Below are 19,708 nucleotides of genomic sequence, written 5' to 3' on the forward strand. Positions count from 1 at the left end.
TCGCATGCGAGCGGCTTGGAAAATGAGGCCCTCAGTGCACTAACCATCTCTGTTTAAATGTTCCGCAAGAGTTCAAATCTCAGCTGAGATTCTGAATCCTGATCTGATTGTGATGAGTTCTAGACCTCTTAAATGATATGTTGTTTCAATGGTGATTACTTATTTGACTTTTTCATTAAATTATTCTTTTCTTTTGTTGTTGTTTTTTATATTACAAGCATCCTCAGAACTAAACAATTCTACAATTCTACCTATAAATATATATTAAACAGACAATAACTATAATTTTCGTCATTTATTTCATGATGGAGGAATAGATTTTCTCTTCTTTAAAAATAACAAAGACAATACTGGCAAAAAAAAGAAGATAAATCCATTCCATTCTTTTTCTCTACTCTGGATCTTACAATGAAGTATGCTGATTTATGCCGCACATATTTCATTCTGAATTGGGTCTAAAGTAGCCCAGGGTCACAAGGAATAGCTCAGTCAGTTTTGGTTTTTCCACTCTAGTTACAAAGTACCCTTGGAGTTTTTCAATATGGAAATATGTTCAAATAGTTGGAAAACTGAAAACCAGAACTGACTTATCTGTTATTTATGACTTGGAGCTATATGGTTACCTTCACATGACTATTCTGAATCCATGAATCCACAAATAATTAATTCATGAATAACTTATAGACATATCAAAAAGGTTTCCAGAAAAAGCAGATCACTTAGGAACAAAATAGCCAGGTACTCAAAAATTGGCATAAAAATCATTTGAAGCACAAGATATATATAAAGGAGGTTTTTATAACCAATGATTAAAAGCTGCCAAATGTTTATCTAGTTATAGATAGCAGTGTTTCTGAGGTATTTTCCTCGTAATCTAATATTCTTCAAACAAAATTTTTGAAAATTATAAAATTGCACAGTGAAGTTCATAGTTTGTTAATATATGTGGAATATAAATATTTTGATTAATAAATACATTTCCAATGCATTTGATATAGAAACAGTAGACAAAAACAGCAGATAAGGACTATAAGGCCCATCTAATCTTTCTTGCTATGTCAATGCCATAGACCCAAGCTGATCTCTGGCTTCACCTCCTTGCAATGAAGGGGCCAATGTACTAATGTGCATTAGTGCACATAAACACAGCTTCAGTTAGTGATAATGTGAAATCTATGCTAATGTGGAAATGAGATGCAAAACTATACAAAATAGCTCATTGCTGATATTCCCTGTAAGCTTACTTCATGACCCAAATTCATGTTCACTTTGGGTCATGACATAAGCAAACACAGGAAAACATAACATGCACAAGAAAGGAAAATAGAATGGTGTTTCAAAGAAACACACACAGAAATGTGTACACTATGTTGCACACAAGAATCTTTGCACACAAAGCACACCGAAAATAGGAGATAACATTGCTTGAGGTGTATAAGTACTTCTCCTCAAACTCAGTAACATATAAATTGGCAATATTAGAGCCACAGGTGACCTCATGGCAATTCCATGGACTTGTAGGAAAATCTCTTCTTTGCTCTTTACCAGAATTATTTTATTTTCAATCTCCACTATCTGTGTAACAAAATCAGAAGGACATTAATCAAATAGCTTTAGGGTGTTATTGCGGGTGTTAGGGCCCTAATGACCGCAATAAATACCCCATCGCAAATTATGTATGCAAATTTTTCATTTTTATTCACATGGAAGGAGTTTGGGCAGAGTAAATAGAAATGAGGGTCAGGAAGCGTGGTATGGGATAGAATAATGCAGGAAATAACTACACCTTTTTCCTGTGTGTTGTGCCTGCTTTAGCTGTGCATTACTGGCCGAAAATGTTATTATAGCAAATTGTGGCTTGGAAAGGGAGAGAAGAGAGAGAGAAAGAGAGATTCTGTGGAGGCTCACGTATATCTGAACTTTTTATACCACTGTAAGAGGGGGCATTATATAATGGCAGTGAGGTTTTGGGGGATGAGTTGGGTTTTAGGGGGCAGTTTTACATGCACAGACATATGTATGAACAGCACAGTTACCATCAGTGAAGATTTAATGTGATTTTGGAGTGATGAAAGGTGAAAGAAGAGTAGTAGATTTTTACCATGTTCTCTCTACCTAGCTTGATGCACTATCTACCTAGCTGCAATCAAGCTAGGTAGAGAGAACATGGTGCATGGAACAAATTAACATTTTTGAGAGTCTCTACAGAGGTGCTCACTCTCTTTCTCTCTCTCTCCCCCTCTCTCCCTCTCTCCCTCTCCCTCTCTCCTCAACAGCCCAAAACACCAATTGCAATAAAAGCCTGTCCAGTCAGTAACAGCATGCAATGCACTTCTCAGCTCACAATGTGAAAACAACATGGGTGCAATAAATTTAATGTACATTGTGGTACAAGAAAAATTAGCCTAACCACACCCCTTTTTTTATTTTGGGCGCTATTTTTACTATATTTATATCAAAATGATGAATCTAGGCCTCAGTTCTGAATGCACTGTAGACATGGTCTTTTTTATATGGTAGAATGAATTACTGCTAAGGCTGCATCCTGAGGGATGTTCATATATAGTGAATGTAAGTCCATGGTTTCTAACAAAGAACCATCCAAAATATAACCAATTTGATCAAGGACAACATGTCTGTGGAATCCTGTGAAGATTTAGCTGCCTTTAAAGATTTTAAAAATACATCTACAAATGCAATTGGTTCTAATAATGACTCCCCAGCTGATACTATCAGTCTGCCCAGTTAGGGGTAGACAGAGATTTATGCACCTTTGGAACCATATAAAGTGCTGGTATAGTTGGATGAGCTATTTCTAAAAAAGAAAATTCTTTCTTGGATAGAAAGTTCTGCATGACAACTTTTTAAATAAGTCCGATGCCTATAACTGTATGTTTGCCGTAGAATCACGGAATTTTTTAGTAGTATGTCATGTCAGTTAATTGCCTGTACATCTCATTTTCATATTGCTCATGTAGTAAAATCACTATCATTTGCCTTTGTCAGCAGGTTTTATTACTAAGTTGGTCAAATTAAAAAATAAACAAGGCGACTGTTTTTCTAGTGTAGCTATGTCTAAAAAAAAACCCCACATCTCTAAAATTTTGTGAGTCAATAGGGACTTTGAGGATCAAACATCATTGGGATTTCAACAAACAATTCTGGAACATCTGGCATGTTTGCAAAAAACAACCTTAACTGTAGGGCTCTAAAATAATAAAAATCAACACAGAACTTGAAGGGATCATAGCTTTCTATATGAACAAAGCTCAGTCCCTTATTAAGCACCAAAACCTGTCCATGCAAAAGTGCTTCCCGGGCAGGTTTATAATGATTGAAATGCTCTTGTCCTGGAAAGTGTTGTTTTTCCATCCAAATCCCTCTCTCCTCAACTCTCAGACAACATTGTCCTCACAGTATAAATTGTCCTTTGGATGAGGAACAGCTACTGACGTTCCAGGACAAGACAGTTTCCATGCAGTTTCACTTTAAAAGAACCTCTCTTCATATAACTCACGGCCTAGGTGGTAGCAGTCAGGGCAATCATAACTGATTGGTTACCAGCATCATTTACTGCCAACCAAATGCAAACGTATACCCAGTGTGTAATGCAAGCCTTTAGAGGAGGAAGTGCAACCATCTTATCTCCTCAAGATAGGGGATCCATGTCATTTGTACTGCATTCAGGACAAGATAGATCCTGGAGATGTATGTTGGCTTTTACTAAACTCCCCTCACACTGCCAAGCGCTCAGATATCTGAGGTTGTTTTCCTCTTTGCCTAGAACAACCAGCAATTCATGCAGCAGTCTCATAAACAGTGATGTATGCAGAGCTGAGTGACAAATTCCCATAAGGCTTTCTCCTTCATGCATTCTGCAGAACAAGTGGCATATACACTTCTTCCACTGTGTTTCTCCACATTTCTCTATTTGTAATTGGCTGAATGGTACTGAGACTACTGATGACATCACTGTCCTTCACACTGCTCACAGCTCTACTGTAGTTTTCATTCTTTTCACCCCATTTTTGAGGCTCTGATGAGAAGAGCGGCCATTTTATTATACATTTTCACATTTTTTTCTTGACTCAGGTAGTGACTGGAAACCTCAAAACAGGCAGTATTAACATAAAAAGTACTGGTAATGCATTCTAATGCACTTGGGTCACACATTGAGCACCATTTTATGTATCCCCACTCCCTGATCTTTCCTATGGTGATGGGATTCACTGTAAGGGGTGACTGGCATCTCACACATTCATTATGCCCCAGGATTCTTTAGGGAGGGGAGATGATTTTTTTCACTGCCCTTGGGCGTCTTGACTATTCTGGCTTGTCTAATAAAAAGTCCTCACATAGGTGTGGTGTTCTGGAGAGCTATTGAGGAATGTTTCAATAAATATAACATCACATCTCATACTTTTCATTGCTATAGCTTTCATTCAGCTCAGTTTTCAAAACTCTCCATGGTATATCATTTGCACATGTAAGTGGATATGAAAAGATTTATGATAGCATTTTATAAACAATGTGGTGGGAGTCGTGCAGTTTATAAAATACCACTTATTTCTGCCCTTGAAAGTATGTTCATAAATTGTAGTATGCATATACATTTGTAATGCAGGAACATGTATACTTTCTCTACCCATTTTAAAAAATATGACCATATATTTTACCATCAAAATAATTGTAAAATGTACATGTAATGACCCAAACCTAAACACGGAGGTAGGTATTTTATAAAGTAAGTGCATACACCATTTTGAAAATATTTACTTACTCATACACTTGGAATCATCAGTTCACTGACACCTCCACCAGTTCACTGACACCTCCACCAGTTCACCCAGACCCTCACAGTTTACCTAGACCCTCTTGTACTTCACCCTGACCCCCCACCAGTTCACACAGACCTCCTACTCAAAAGCTGCAGACCAAAGAAAAGTCCAATTTCAGTTGTACCAATCAGTTAACAGTAAAAGTGTTTGGACCAGTTTGGTAATATATGTGTGTATCCCTCTTACAAATTAAATTATAGCTTGCACATGTACTTATGAACCCTGCCCTAGAACACCACCAGACTGTATAGATATGGATCATGATTTTTTTATTGTGTCGGGCTTTGTTTTGGGGTCCCCCGTGGGAAATTTCATTTTTCCCATGGTTCGGGGGTTTTTTTTCGGGGGGCCCCAATTTTTCTGAAATTTCGGAAAAATTCCATTTGATTTTCAGTTCCCCCAATCCATACCGAATTAGGAAATTGCGTTGAAATTGCCTAATTCGGGAAAAATGAATGCACATCTCTACTAGACTATCCCCTTTTTTGCCAGTTTAAATTTATGTATAATACTGCTGTACATGCATACTTGCAAGATTTATATCATATACTGTACATGCATACATGCTACTTACAAACATGTATGCTATTTTTATTTGTGCAACACCCTAGTAATTCTTTGAAAGTTCACCCAATTAGGCACAGTGCAGCATTCAATAAGTGAATCTGTTTCTTCCTTGAGCAATCCTTGTGATTCCCTCTGTTCCCTCCTGGATTAGGACTCTTCCTAGGGAGTGGATAATAAGGTTCATCCTTTTTAACTAGGATTCTCCTTTGTACCTAAGATCCATGGTTTGGTCTCAGCTATCATCTCCATTCCTTTCTTCCTCAATGTACCAACTGGACACTAACTCTAACTCCTCTTGATGAGCACCAGATGGGCAGATTTCTCGTCTTCTTCTCCCCACCAGTGGCAATGACTGGGTGCTCACACCTCTAAAAATATTTCTGCCAGGTGGGCACTGAATCCCTCAGGCTGAAACATACGGGGCGGGGGGTGGTGGGCTGAAAGGTTTCCAATTTCACTGAACAATCTCCAGCCACAAAAAGCTAACTCCTACTGAGAAATTCACCTTCTGAGCTCCCTCTTGCAGCTTGATACTGCACTGAGTGAAAAACTGCAATCTGTTTTTAATCAGCTGGTTGTGTTAGTTTCAGAATTATTTGAAAGGGTAAATAACTATACTTTGTTTACCATTGCACACTACTCATTTTTTAAACTTCTATCGTTTCCCCTCTCAGCTGTCTCTTTTCCAAGCTGAAGAGCACTAGTCTGCATAGCCTCTCATCATATGAGAAATGCCCCATTCCCTATAAAAGTTTTGTCACCCTCTTCAGCACCTTTACTAGTCACACTATATTTTATTTGAGATGGGGTGACCAGAACTGCGCACAGTAGCTAAGGTAAAATTGCACCATGGCTCAATGCAGAGACAATATGATATTTTCTGTTTTATTCTCCATTCCTTTTTGGATCATTCCTAATGTTCTGTTTGCTGTTTTGACTGCTGCTGCACATTAAGGCACATTTGAAAAGCCCCACGAGTATCAAAGCTGGGAGATATGCACACAGGTCGGGCTGGCATGTGAAGAGCAGATTTTATAAGCCGCCCATGTATGAACGTACCTCCTGCTATGCGCACAAGTCAAAAGTTGTTTTTTTTTAAATGGGACGTGGATATGATCTGGGCAGGCTGTGATCATGTCGGGGAAGTCCAAGCGATGTGCATGTAAATACTTATGGGGCAAATCTTGAAACTTACGCGAGGACGCTGATTTGTTCGTGCAACACGTCGCGAACAAATCTACGCTCGATTTTATAACATACGCGTGCTGCCGCGCGCATGTTATAAAATACAGGGTTGTCGCGCGCAGGGGGGGTGCACCTTGTGCAACCTGCACGTGCCGAGCCGAGCAGCCTGCTTCCGTTCCCTCCGAGGCCGTTCCGAAATCAGAGCGGCCTTGGAGGGAACTTTTTTTTTTGTCCCCCTCACCTTTCCCTCCCTTCCCCTATCTAACCCACCCCCCCAGCCCTAACTAAATCCCCCCTACCTTATTTCGTACTGGAGCACTTGGCCCCGCCCCCGGACCACCGCCGCACCCCCGGACATGCCCCCAGCCTGCCACCATGCCCCGGACAGGCCCCCAGCCTGCCACCATGCCCCGGACATGCCCCCGGCCAGCCCCTTATTCGAAGCCACGGGACTTACGCGCATCCCTGGGCTTGCGCGTGCCACCGAGCCTATGCAAGATAGGTTCGGCGCACGCAGGGGGAGGCAGGGGTAGGTTTTCGGGGGTTGCGCGCGTATCTTACGCACACAACCCTTTGAAAATCTACCCCTATGTGCGTAACTGCTGAGTAACTTTACTACTGCTATGGATGGCTTGTAAGTCATAAAATAAAAAAAATCTAGGCTAGTCAGTGGGTGGAGTTTTAAGGGTTGGGACTAATAAGGGAAAGGGAGACTATTAAACCTGAGGGCTTGGGAAGTCCTATCCCTTAACTGGGCAAACTAGGAAGAACTGGGAAATCAAGAAATGGTGTCGGCATGCATACCTTACAAAATTCCTCTGCTTACTGGTAGTAGTGGCATTTGTGCACACATACGCTTGTCCATATAAAATTGTGTACACATATTTTAATATCATGTGCTTATATGCATGTGTATGTTATAAAATGGACGTGCCCTTTGGTGCAAGCCAACATAAGTGCACACCAGTATCAAAGTTACTGGCCCTGGTTAGCAAGTAGCACATTTAAGACTAATCGGAGAAAATTATTTTTCACTCAATAAAGCTCTGGAATTTGTTGCCAGAGGATGTGGTTAGTGCAGTTAGTGTAGCTGGGTTCAAAAAAGGTTTGGATAAGTTCTTGGAGGAGAAGACCATTAACTGTTCTTAGTCAAGTTTACTTAGGGAATGCATGGTCTGACGCAGCATGGCAATTTCTTATGTTCTTATGTTCTTAATTGATAACCAGGTGACTTGTGTTGGTTTGTGAATGACCAGCAACAATACTAAAATTAGTCAATTACTAAATTCAGGGTTAATTGTATGTAATTCTAAATAATTGATTCTTTTTTATTTTTAAGATTTTTCTCCTCCCTGGGAGGAGTGAGTGAGGTGGGTGAGAGGGAAGAATCAAACTAGTGATTAATTGCCCGAGAACCAGTACTATCACCTTTTCAGATCAAATAAGTGACTGTTGCGACCGTCGCTGCTCGACGTCCTCACTTCTCCCTCTTTACCTCTGTGGCGACTCCCTCCAGGTCTGATGGATGGCTGGATGCCGCGGCGTCTCCATGCCGTCTCCCTCCGGTGTTCCCGGACCAGCTCGACGTTGCAGATCCGACATGTTGCCTGAAGACCTAGGGCGTGCACTCTGATTGAAGTACCAGCAAGAGCGCGAACCTCAGAGGCGTCCCCCTGAGATGACATCATCCGCTTCCGATATTTAAAGGTCTCTATTTCGCTATCTAATTGAGTTAGCAAGGGGTTGGGTATGGAAATGTGTCTCGCTACCTACGGACTACTCCCACCAAGCTACTCTGCCTCCTCGGACTTACCAGAAGTACCCGCTCCTCGGGGGCCTCGCTCTTTTTCCTTACTTTCAGATTACAGATAGGAACCGGTACTCGCTCCTCGAGGGCCCATGTTCCTGGATACTCTGAAGATTCTCTACTGCTTGGAAGCTATCACTGCTACAAACAATTGTGAGTTACCATCGCTCTCTCAGAGCTTTCCCTGGAACCAGGTACTCGCTCCTTGAGGGCCTAAACCTTTCCAGCTCCTGAGCTTCCTTGAGACCTTATGTGAGTTTTGTCATCTAGTTCTGTTCATGAACTTCGCCTACTCTGCCTACTCACTTTATACAGTTTCTCAACAGCTCAGCCATCCTGGATCGCTGTTCCAGTACCTGAGGGACTACAGCCCTGTCGGGCATATCAGCTCACTACTGCCACCTCTGGTAGTTTCAAAAACCTGTTTAATAAAAGAGCTAATGTGCGTCTGTCTCCATACTCAAGTCTAGCCGGTGATCCCTCTCGGGATATCCTCCCGGGGGCATGGTCATCTGCCACCAGCCCAGGGATCCACCCACAACTATATCAGATTCATTACAGATTGCTTCTCCTTAGTAAGATGATATCTGAGACACTACAAGATTGCTGACTCTTCCTCCTTTAGGAGCCAATAAGAACAGATTGCTACTCCGCAGTCTAACTAACAGCAGATTCATAACAGATTGCTAGCTCCTAGCATCAGATCAATAACAGTGACCTTTGCAAACGTATAATGCTAATACTAACAAATACTAACATTTACTAACTCAGAAAATTAATCCAAAGTCTATTCTTCCTAAACTCACAAGGTGTTTAACACTTGCAAAGAAATACTAACTTATACTAGCTCACAAAATTAATCCAAACTATTCTCCCTAAACACAAACAATTCTTATCATTTGCAAATACGTATAGCAGCTCACAACACTAATCCAGTCTATTCTCCCTAATCATTCACAATTCACCAGTTTAGCAGTTTATGGTAATGGGCTAGCAGCTATTCTCTGAAAGAACATATAGAGCAGCTAATTTTCTAAGGGATTTATGTGCTTAAAACTAGTTTTACATGTGCAAATGCACTTTATACACCTATGTGGGCTTTTAAAAATTGCTATGACAAGTGCTATTGAATTGTCAATAGGTTTTACATATATAAGTGTAGTTTAAATGCTTAAATGGGCTTTTGAAAATTGCTATGATATGTGCTTGTTTAACACTCGTGAATACTTTTGAAAATTACCCCCTAAGGATTAACACCACGGTATTGTGCCTGCAGATTTAATGCGGGCACAATAGTTCTCTCAAACCTTCTAGAAATACTAGGGGTCACTCACTATCATAAAAAAAAGCAGAGCAGGTTTTTATTTGTACAGTTTGTTTGTTTTTCATAAAAAGTTAAAAGCTCATTTATATCAGCTTATTTTCTCATAATTTTGCCTGGGTCTCTTTGGTCCTCCAACTGAAATTAATTGAAATTAATTTTTTGTCATTCTAGTTTTATTATGTTAAATATTGTTTGTGTAAATGAACATGGGTGTTCAATATAAGCGGAATATATATATTTTTTAGACAAATAAATAAAAATTGTGGAATGGACGATTTCAGCAACCTTCGATAGGTGTAATGTTGAAAGATGGCACATTCCTCTGGTCTCCTCTACCTAGCATGTCACTTCTACAGGGACACTCTAACGGGCGGATTTTAAATGCCCTGCTCGCGTAAATCCGGGCGGATTTACGCGAGCAGGGCCCTCGCGCGCCGGCGCGCCTATTTTGCATAGGCCGCCGGCACGCGCAGAGCCCCGGGATGCGCATAAGTCCCGGGTTTTTTTAAGGGGGCGTTTCGGGGGCGGGGTGCGGCATTTTGGGGGCGGGACCGGGGGCGTGGCGCCGGCCCAGGGACGTGGTCGAGGCCTCCGGACCAGCCCCCAGGTCGGATGACGGCGCGCCAGCAGTCCGCTGGCACGCATAGATTTACGTCTGCTTCTAGCAGGCGTAAATCGAGGGACAAAGGTAAGGGGGGGTTTAGATAGGGCCGGGGGGGTGGGTTAGGTAGGGGAAGGGAACGGAGGCAGGCTGCGCGGCTCGGCGCATGCAGGCTGCCCAAAATTGGCAGCCTTGCGCGCGCCGATCCAGGATTTTATAAGATATGCGCGGCTATGCGCGTATCTTATAAAATCCAGCGTATTTTTGTTTGCGCCTGCTGTGCGAACAAAAGTACGCAATCATGCTCTTTTTTAAAATCTACCCCTAAGCTTCTTTATGGGGGCCTTATACCAAAAATATAAATATACATAAATGGTAATCAAAGGGCAGTACTTGACACCGTAACACCTTTTTTTTTTTTAATTTTTAATCTGTAACAGCATATAAAGCACTAACAGGGGCATTCATCAAAATGTGTTAGGCCATTAATGTGGGCGTTAGGGCCCTAACGCCAATGATAACGCCATAACGCATGCATTATTTATCCTGTCTCGTGATGCAAATGCAAGCTAGGGTGAGAGTACAATGTACAAATCTCATCTTTGTGTATCCTTCCTCATTCCAAATCACATCCAGTCTTCACTGATGTGTACTGTGCTGTTCATACTTCTGACTGTGCATGTAAAACTGTCCTCAAAACCCTAGTCCACCACCAAAACTTCACTTCGAGTTACTAGATCATCCTCCTATAGTGGTATATATAAAGATGACAATTATGCATACCATCTCAGGGTCTCTCTCTTTCTCTCTCTCCCCTGCCCCCAAAGCAGCCCAAAAATAAGAAAATGCCTCTGTGGGTATTTCACTGTTTGCCAAGTAAAAATATTGCAGGGCACAATATAAAATAGTGCACAGTGCAGTAACTCTAAATTATCGTAGCCATGTCCCTTTGGGAGTTATTCATGTGAAATGTACAGCATTTTGATGAATTTAGGGGTAAGTCTGAAAGTAAGTTTCTTCAACATGGTGGAATTCCTCACATCATTTGCCTCCTGATGTGGGAAGAAGGTTAAGACTGAATCAGAATATTTCAGAGATGTGGCATTAATTTTTATCTTTGACTTTGCAGGGTAGATTAAATCAAGGCATCTAAAGAAAGCAAAAATATTTTCATTTGAGTAACTGTGTGAATCATCTTTGTGAACATTAACTCCCTATTCTGAAAATTCTGAGCATATGTCAAAAAAGTTCAAGGACAAGCTATGCAAATGAAACATTAATGGAATTTGCATTGATGGGTAGACATTTTCTGCACAATTGTACATCAGTTTATATTTATTTTAAAGTAATTTGATTCATTTGTAATACCAACATGAGAGAAAAGGAGGAAGTAAAATGCAGCCTTTGCACTTTCTTTTCTCTGATTTGTATTCCTTCCATCTTTTAAGATTAATTTTGTAACAAAAATAAGTTCCACCCAGAACTCAAGAAGCCTGCTTTCTAAAAGAGGTGCATGCACTGTTCACAAATAGGCATTCAACAAAACAAAATACCCCGGACTCATGTCTCACCTAGTCATGTCCTGAAATTTTGGTGGGGATAGGAAGCCAAACATAAAAGTTATTAGGGGGACTTGGACACAGGCACACCACACACATAGCAATCTCATAAGTATTATTTTCCTTTGGAAATTAGGCTAAAAAGTTATTCTATGCATAAATAAATACTCAAGGCACCAAATCAACTGAAAAAAGCATGTCACAGTTTGAGTGAACTATTTTGTTTTTCTTTTTTTCTACAGTGAACCATTGAACACTAAAGCCAATTTTAACCATAAAGAAGAGGAATGAAATAAGTGGCAGAGAAAAAAAGGCACTACGTACATCCAGAAAGTAAGCAAAGGTTACCTGCTTTACATATCATCGATGTAGGTTTAGAAGAGCATTTTGGGGGTAATTTTGTAACAGCCCACATGCATTTTACAGGTTGTTAGAGTAGACAAATAAATTATACCAATTTTCAAAGCGAACTTACAAGCAGAAGTTCAGCTTGAAAATTGTCTCAGCAAAACTCCCCAAACAAGTTCAATTGTTAATTTCTATAAGGAGGTTTTAAAAAAAAATGTATGTTTCGGGTGGCCCCCAGAATGTCTCTTAACTATGTGTATAAAATTATGCAAATACAGAGTGCATGCACATAATTATATTTGCATATCCGGCAAATAATTTTCACAAAGGGCCATGTCTGCAGGTAAAGCACTCTTTTACCCATAGATTGAAAATTACCCTCCCTGAGTCTTAGACACAAAGAAATTTAGCCCCATTAACTCAACTTTTCAAAACAATGCTCATATCACAAAGTGAGTACATATATTCCAGAGATGATAAACCTTTGATCATGGCATGTTGACTCTCAATAGTACATGGAAATGCAGTTTGCCATAGGAAAAACATGTCATCTTTGCATAAAGAAGGTTGATTTTCATTGTGGAACTGTAAAGAAATCATTCATTTCCAGTCCCAGATCTCTCATCTAGAATTTACGTCTTCTGGTTTTTCACAGTATTTTCGGGCAGCAAATTCTGTCTATTTTATGACTCCAGGTTAAATGCTGACCATTTGCTAGTGCAATTTATTTTAAAAGAAGTACTATAGACGTTTAACCCACACTTGCCCCAAAAATATGACAAATCCTTACCCTCTAGTTATATCAGTAAATTGAAATAGTCAAAATGACTTTGCATGAATTACATTCTTTTCAGTTACGAAAAGTAGTATTAAGGTTGCAAATATGTTAGTGAACATTTCTCTACAGTGTTCTTTTTTCTTTTTGTGACTACTTGGTAGTAATCATGGTCATTCAGAACATCACACACACACACATACCCCACACTGAAAGCTCTGTGACTGTTATTCAGTCTTGCTGATTGTAACACCTTACTAGTGAATGCATGACTTTAGCTATGTAATCTTGCCTAAGGATGCAGAGACTTATTGGGGAAGGGTAGCATGAAATAAGAAAGCAGTAGTGAAACCCAAATTAAGTACATTTGTGTATATGAACACACACACTATCCTCACATGAAAATGCTACCAATAAATTCCTGCTCCTAATATTAGTCTTCCCATTAGTGTTTACTGAAATCAGAATAGAGTATCAAGTAAGAATGTAAGTCTAGCTATTGATGAATGAAAGTTAAGAATGAGATACTGGAATTCCTGCTTAGCAATTCTCGTTTTAGGCATTCTTTCTTGTAAAGTGCAATCGGAACACCTTGTGTGCCTGACAAGTTGGCCATCTATAATTTTTAATCTATGCATGGACATTACTTTTCTGGCTGCAGAATGAGTCAAAGATGAACAACAGCAGGAAGAGCTGGTGGCAGGAACAGTGTGGCAGGTGAGGTTTCCTAGGCCATGTCACCTGAAGATAAGATGGAACCAGCAGCTGAAGCACTAGCCAGAGAAGAAATGCACACATTTATTCTTGCCATCTATACCCATCAAAAATAGTTATAAGGGTGGAAATGGCAGAGAGGAATGCATTTTCTTCCCCATAAGTAAATAAGGAAAAGAACCACATTGGAAATGTTGTGTATTCCATGGAATATACTTTTTAATTTGGTTTATGTCAAATTTAGATTTAAATTATTTTGTAGGTTGTGTAGAAAAGTTATTTGTTGAAATAAATATACGTTTATATAGAGTTCTTTAAGAGTAAATATATTTTATAGACCTCAGACAAAGATCTACATTTTACATTTAGGACTTGAATTTTAAAGCACTTTATTGCACACAAAACCCTGTTTTATGAGTACGCAAATCATGCTTTGAAAATCAACTTGGTGGTTCTGCAGGAAAAAGTAAGCACAAAATCTGAATTTGCATGTACTTTTACCCTCATTCAGAGTTGGCATTCCAGGGACAGAGTTGGGGTGGGCTAAGGATTTACAATTATACTTTTGATTTAAAAAAATATGTGTAAAAATCTATATGCACAAAGTGAGTTTGAGAGCAAGTATAACTTGGTGCGTGTTTCTGACAAACTCATGAATTTTCAAAACACACTTATGTGTGTAAGTCTGCTTTGAACATTTAAACTAAAGTCTGTAGGTAAAACATATGGATGTACAGCTTCTAAATATTTGGTTTGATTTATTTTTCATTTTTGGGTGGAAGGGGAGGGGTTCATTTTTGCCATTCATTTAATGTTTTCTTTTTTTCAGTGGAACAGTGGAAAGCTGTACTTCAACTTAAGACCCTTGGGGTTAGGACTGTTAGTCATCAATCCTGGATACAAACAGTCTCCCTGCCAGGAAACAGTGTTTCCAACAACATACATTTTACTTTAAAATGTTGGGTATTTTCATGGGGGGGTATTTGGGTATTTTTGTTTTGTTCCATTTGGAACAAATTGAAAATGGCCTCATCATGGTATTTTATATGGCTGTTTAAATGGAATGCACATACCTAATAAAAAGTACTCACAGACTTTAGACAGTTAGAAAATTATAATTTTAGGAGCAATTTTGAGCAATTGTAGGAGGCATAATTGTAAAGTATATTGTTACTGTTACCACATGTACTTTTATAGATAATTTTAGTAGCATAAATATCACTCACTGAAAGTACCTACATACCCTGCACCTGTTAATTTTGCAGCTAGAAGAGGGTAGATGAAATTAACAGATAGTTTTGAAAGTACCAAGTACATATGCTGTTTTACTTTCCCTACCCAAACACACCAAAAAGATTTTGATTTTAGATTTAATTGCATGCCTTTTCAATTTCAAGCTCAATGCAAATTAATAAGTCATGTATAATTGGTAGTTCCCTACTTACAGTCATAAGTTTTCAAATGAGGCAATTGAGTATGAAGTGACTTACCCTAGGCAGCAAAGAGTGTCAATAGGTAAAGAGGAATTCAAACCCTGGCTTTCCTGCTTCTGAAGCTACTGTTCTAATCACTAGATGACTCCTCCACCCCAATTTAATTTGGATAAAAGAATGTGTATCATGGACTCAACATATAGATGTCCATATTCATCCAGTGGCCAGCGAGCAAAGTTAGCTTATCCAAACTTATCCAGATACCTTTGCAGGGATATTCAACAGCACAGACACACTCCTAAAGTTTATCCAACTAACTTTAGGGCAGCTCCCTAGGTGTGCTAAATTTATACAGCTATATTAGTTGTATAATGCTGAAAATCATCATTTATCTGACTAACTTAGCTGGATAGCTGACCCCAGAATGCCCACCCCAACCCCAAATTAATCAGATAACATCTTAACCAGATAAACAGTTAGCCATCTATCTTGGCGCTGGTCTGTGTGGCAGGATTTTATCCTGCCATTTGTCTAGATAAATCTGAATTTTAACTATTTGCCCCAGTGAATTGCTTTAAAAATTGCCTTCTCTAAAAGAAAGATCCACCACTGATCTTTCTAAACTCAGTTTTAAAACATATATTATAGTGGTATGTATGTCTATTATACTTAAAGACAGAGGGGCCTATGCAATAAATTCATGCTAAAATGTTTTAGTTGCAAATTGATATAATTTTTATGGGTACATTAAAACTGGGACTTAACCTGCAAAGCAATACATTTTACCATGGGAATGCTATACATTCCCCTTAATAGAATGTATAAGGGCCTATAGGATTCCTTACTAAACAATATGTCCTTTTACATTGGACATATTCTCTATGTAGATAGATGGTATGATCCTTTTTGCTAGTGCACCCTTTTGGTAGGTTGGCAAATGGGATCATTCCTGTAATGATAGAGAGACCACCTAGAATGTCCTGGAAGGTGAGAGTATGGAGTTATAATTCATACGGAGAGGGAATAGCTTTCTTCCTCTCACCATTGCATGTGAGTTGCAGAAGGGACACAGATAGTGAAAGGGCAGGTCAGTTCTCCCTTTTTTGAATTTTTGAGAGACAACAATTGAAAGAGAGAAATACTGAAACTTGGGGCTTGTGTTTCTTAGTCCTAAGAGAAAGGACTAGTTAAGAGGTAAGAGTTCCCTATGATGGGATGATATCTCTTACCCTTAGGATTTCTATCCCGGCCAGAAGAGAGACCTGTAATAGAGCTCAAGAGAGTTCAGAATTTTTGTTTTGGGTTTTTATTTTTTTTGTGACTTGCCAGTAGTACTTTTGACAAACTATCAGCTGCCTGCTGACGTTTTTGGAGAAATGGAGTTCATACCCTGATTTGTACAATCATGTTTCCCCAATGCCACTCAGACATTGTTCCAGAATGAAAAACGAGATTATGTTCACCTGGTACAAAGACATAGAAGATAAAGGAGATAGTGCCTAACATTGTGCAAAACAGGAGAAGTAAAGAGAGAAGACTGTCCTGAAGTGAAAAAGGAGAGACCACTAGCTGTCTAGTTCCAGGGGGTGTCCTAGAAAGAAAACAGAACCCAAATACGCTACTCACTAAGACATGAGTAAGAACATACAGGCCTATCCTGTAAAGTGCGGCCGCGTTTACCCTGCTCCTAAGCCGCTTTTTACTCACGTTCTGGCCGCGTTAGCCCTTCCTGCGATCCCGAATCCCCTTTAACCTACTCCTACCGTGTCCTAAATTCCCCGGGCAACCCCTTCCGCCCGCAGCATGTATATTGCATGCAAATGAGCGAATTAGCTCGATATTGCATGCAAACGAGCGAATTAGCTATTCCCTAGCATCCCGTAACCCGCACCCCGACTATCGCTAGTTTTCCCTGCCGTTTTGTCGCGCGTTTAACCTGCAAACTTACCGCCTACCCTGACCCCTGCGGTAGAGGCAAGGGTCAGGGTAGATGGCAAGCTTTCCCCCAGCCCCCGCTCACCTGCCCCGGCTGCGATCGTGGGTGCCGGTCTCCGTGGCAGCCCCAGTCCTCTCCCCTGCTCCCGAAGCCAAAAAAAAGCGAAAAAAACGTTGCAGCCCCCCTCCGGACATCGGAGGGGGGCTGCAACGTTTTTTTCGCTTTTTTTTTTTGGCTTCGGGAGCAGGGGAGAGGACTGGGGCTGCCACGGAGACCGCTTTCCCCCGTGCAAGTAAGTTGCTTCGCCGCTTCAGTTCTTCCCTCCTCCCGGAGCTGCTTTTTCAGCCTTGCTCCGGGAGGAGGGGAGAATAGACACTGACAGCGGCGAAGCGAAAAAAAACAAAAAGCAATTTTGGTTTTTTTTCAAAAAGCTAAAAGTAAGTTGCTTCGCCGCTGTCAGTGTCCCCCCTCCTCCCGGAGCAAGGCTGCTTTTTGCGCCCTGCTCCGGGAGGAGGGGAGAAGAGATGACAGCGGCGAAGCGAAAAAACCAAAAGGGGACCCGACCCGACCCGACTTACTTTTGCAGCCGTCCGGCATCGTTGCTCCCCTGCCTCGTCCGGCATCGTTGCTCCCCTGCCTTGTCCGGGAAGATGGCTGCCAGCACGGGGGAAAGCGGCCCCTGTGCATTCAATTGGCTGCTCAAGACGTGACGTCACGACATTTGGCGTCACGGCAGCCAATTGAATGCACAGGGGCCGCTTTCCCCCGTGCTGGCAGCCATCTTCCCGGACGAGGCAGGGGAGCAACGATGCTGGATGAGGCGGGGGAGCAACGATGCCGGACGAGGCGGGGGAGCAACGATGCCAGACGGCTGCAAAAGTAAGTCGGGTCGGGTCCCCTTTTGGTTTTTTCGCTTTTTTTTTTTGCTTCGCCGCTGTCATCCCTTCTCCCCTCCTCCCGGAGCAGGGCGCGAAAAGCAGCCTTGCTCCAGGAGGAGGGGGGACACTGATAGCGGCGAAGCAACTTACTTTTAGCTTTTTGAAAAAAAAACAAAATTGCTTTTGGTTTTTTTTCGCTTCGCCGCTGTCCATGTCTATTCTCCCCTCCTCCCGGAGCAAGGCTGCTTTTCGCGCCCTGCTCCAAGAGGAAGGGAAGACACTGACAGCGGCGAAGCAAAAAAACCAAAAGCAAGAAGTAAGTTGCTTCGCCGCTTCCCTCCTCCCGGAGCAGGGCGCGAAAAGCAGCCTTGCTCCGGGAGGAGGGAAGAGTGAAGCGGCGAAGCGACTTACTTTTTGCTTTTGGTTTTTTCGCTTCCTGGTATCTGTCATTTCAAATGACATTTGAAATGACAGATACCAGCGTGGCGTGAAGCCTTAGGCCCGCGCACCCAGGATACTGTATAGGCGCTCTATCCAGTAAAATGGGTTGCGCGGGCCTAAGGCTTTTCGGACGCGGTTTACATTTAAATAAAATTAGTGCTCAGGATCGAGCGGTAGGTGAGCTGCACTGTGCATGCGGCAACCGCGGGTGCCGTAGGCACTAACGCAGCTCTTCCTACCGCTCGGTACTGGATAGACCTGATAATAAGTTGCCATACTAGGTCCATCAAGCCCAGCATCCTGTTTCCAACAGTGGACAATCCAGGATACAAGTATCTGGCAAGTACCCAAACACTAAGTAGATCCCATGCTGCTAATACCAGTAATTACAGTGGCTATTCCCTAAGTCAACTTGATCAATAGCACTTTATGGACTTCTCCAGGAACTTGCCCAAACCTTTTTTAAACACAGCTAACCTAAGTGCCTTAGCTACATCTTCTAGCAATGAATTCTAGAGCTTAATTGAGCATTGAGTGAAAAAGAATTTTCTCCAATTTGTTTTAAATGTGCTGCTTGCTAACTTCATGGAATGCGCCCCTAGTCCTTCTGTTATCTGAAAGAGTAAACAACCAATTCACATTTACTCATTCTATTCCTCTCATGATTTTGTAGGCTTCCATCATATCCTCCTCAGCCATCTCTTCTCTAAGTTGAACAGCCCTAACCTCTTTAGCCTTTCCTCATAGGAGAGCTATTCACTTTAGTGATCAAACTACAGCCCATAAATCAAAGCCAGCCCATACGTGACCTTTCTTCTAGCCTCCACGGCCCCAGGTGTCCTGCCCCTACACAGTGTATAGTCTCAAATGGCCTCTACCACCTCCTCTATATCTTTCCCTTCCAGATTTTAGTAAACAATAATGGCAGCAAACCTAGAAATCAGGCCCTCAGTGATTATAAAAAGAATAAGATCATCTGTTCACAGAAACGGGATCATTCAGCTGGCAGAGAAAGATAAAGCAGTGGCAGTAGAGGATGCTTGAGAATGTACATTATATTAGGGCATCCAGAAGAGGAAGATGTGAGAGGCTGTCAGTAGTTCATGGTGGTTTAATGCAGCTGTCAGCTGTTCCACCACAGGCAAGACAGAATGTGAGTGAGCATGGGGCCAGAATCATAGAGTAGTTGCTACCTTCAGTAATATGAATGAATTCTAAGCTAGCTGATGCTGTCAGTCTGGAAGGATAGTGACATTAATTCTGGTCCCAGCAGGGACTGCAAGGCTCCTCTTTCCTCACTCC

Source organism: Rhinatrema bivittatum, chromosome 1 (assembly GCF_901001135.1).
Source record: "Rhinatrema bivittatum chromosome 1, aRhiBiv1.1, whole genome shotgun sequence".
NCBI classification, from domain to species: Eukaryota; Metazoa; Chordata; class Amphibia; order Gymnophiona; family Rhinatrematidae; genus Rhinatrema; species Rhinatrema bivittatum.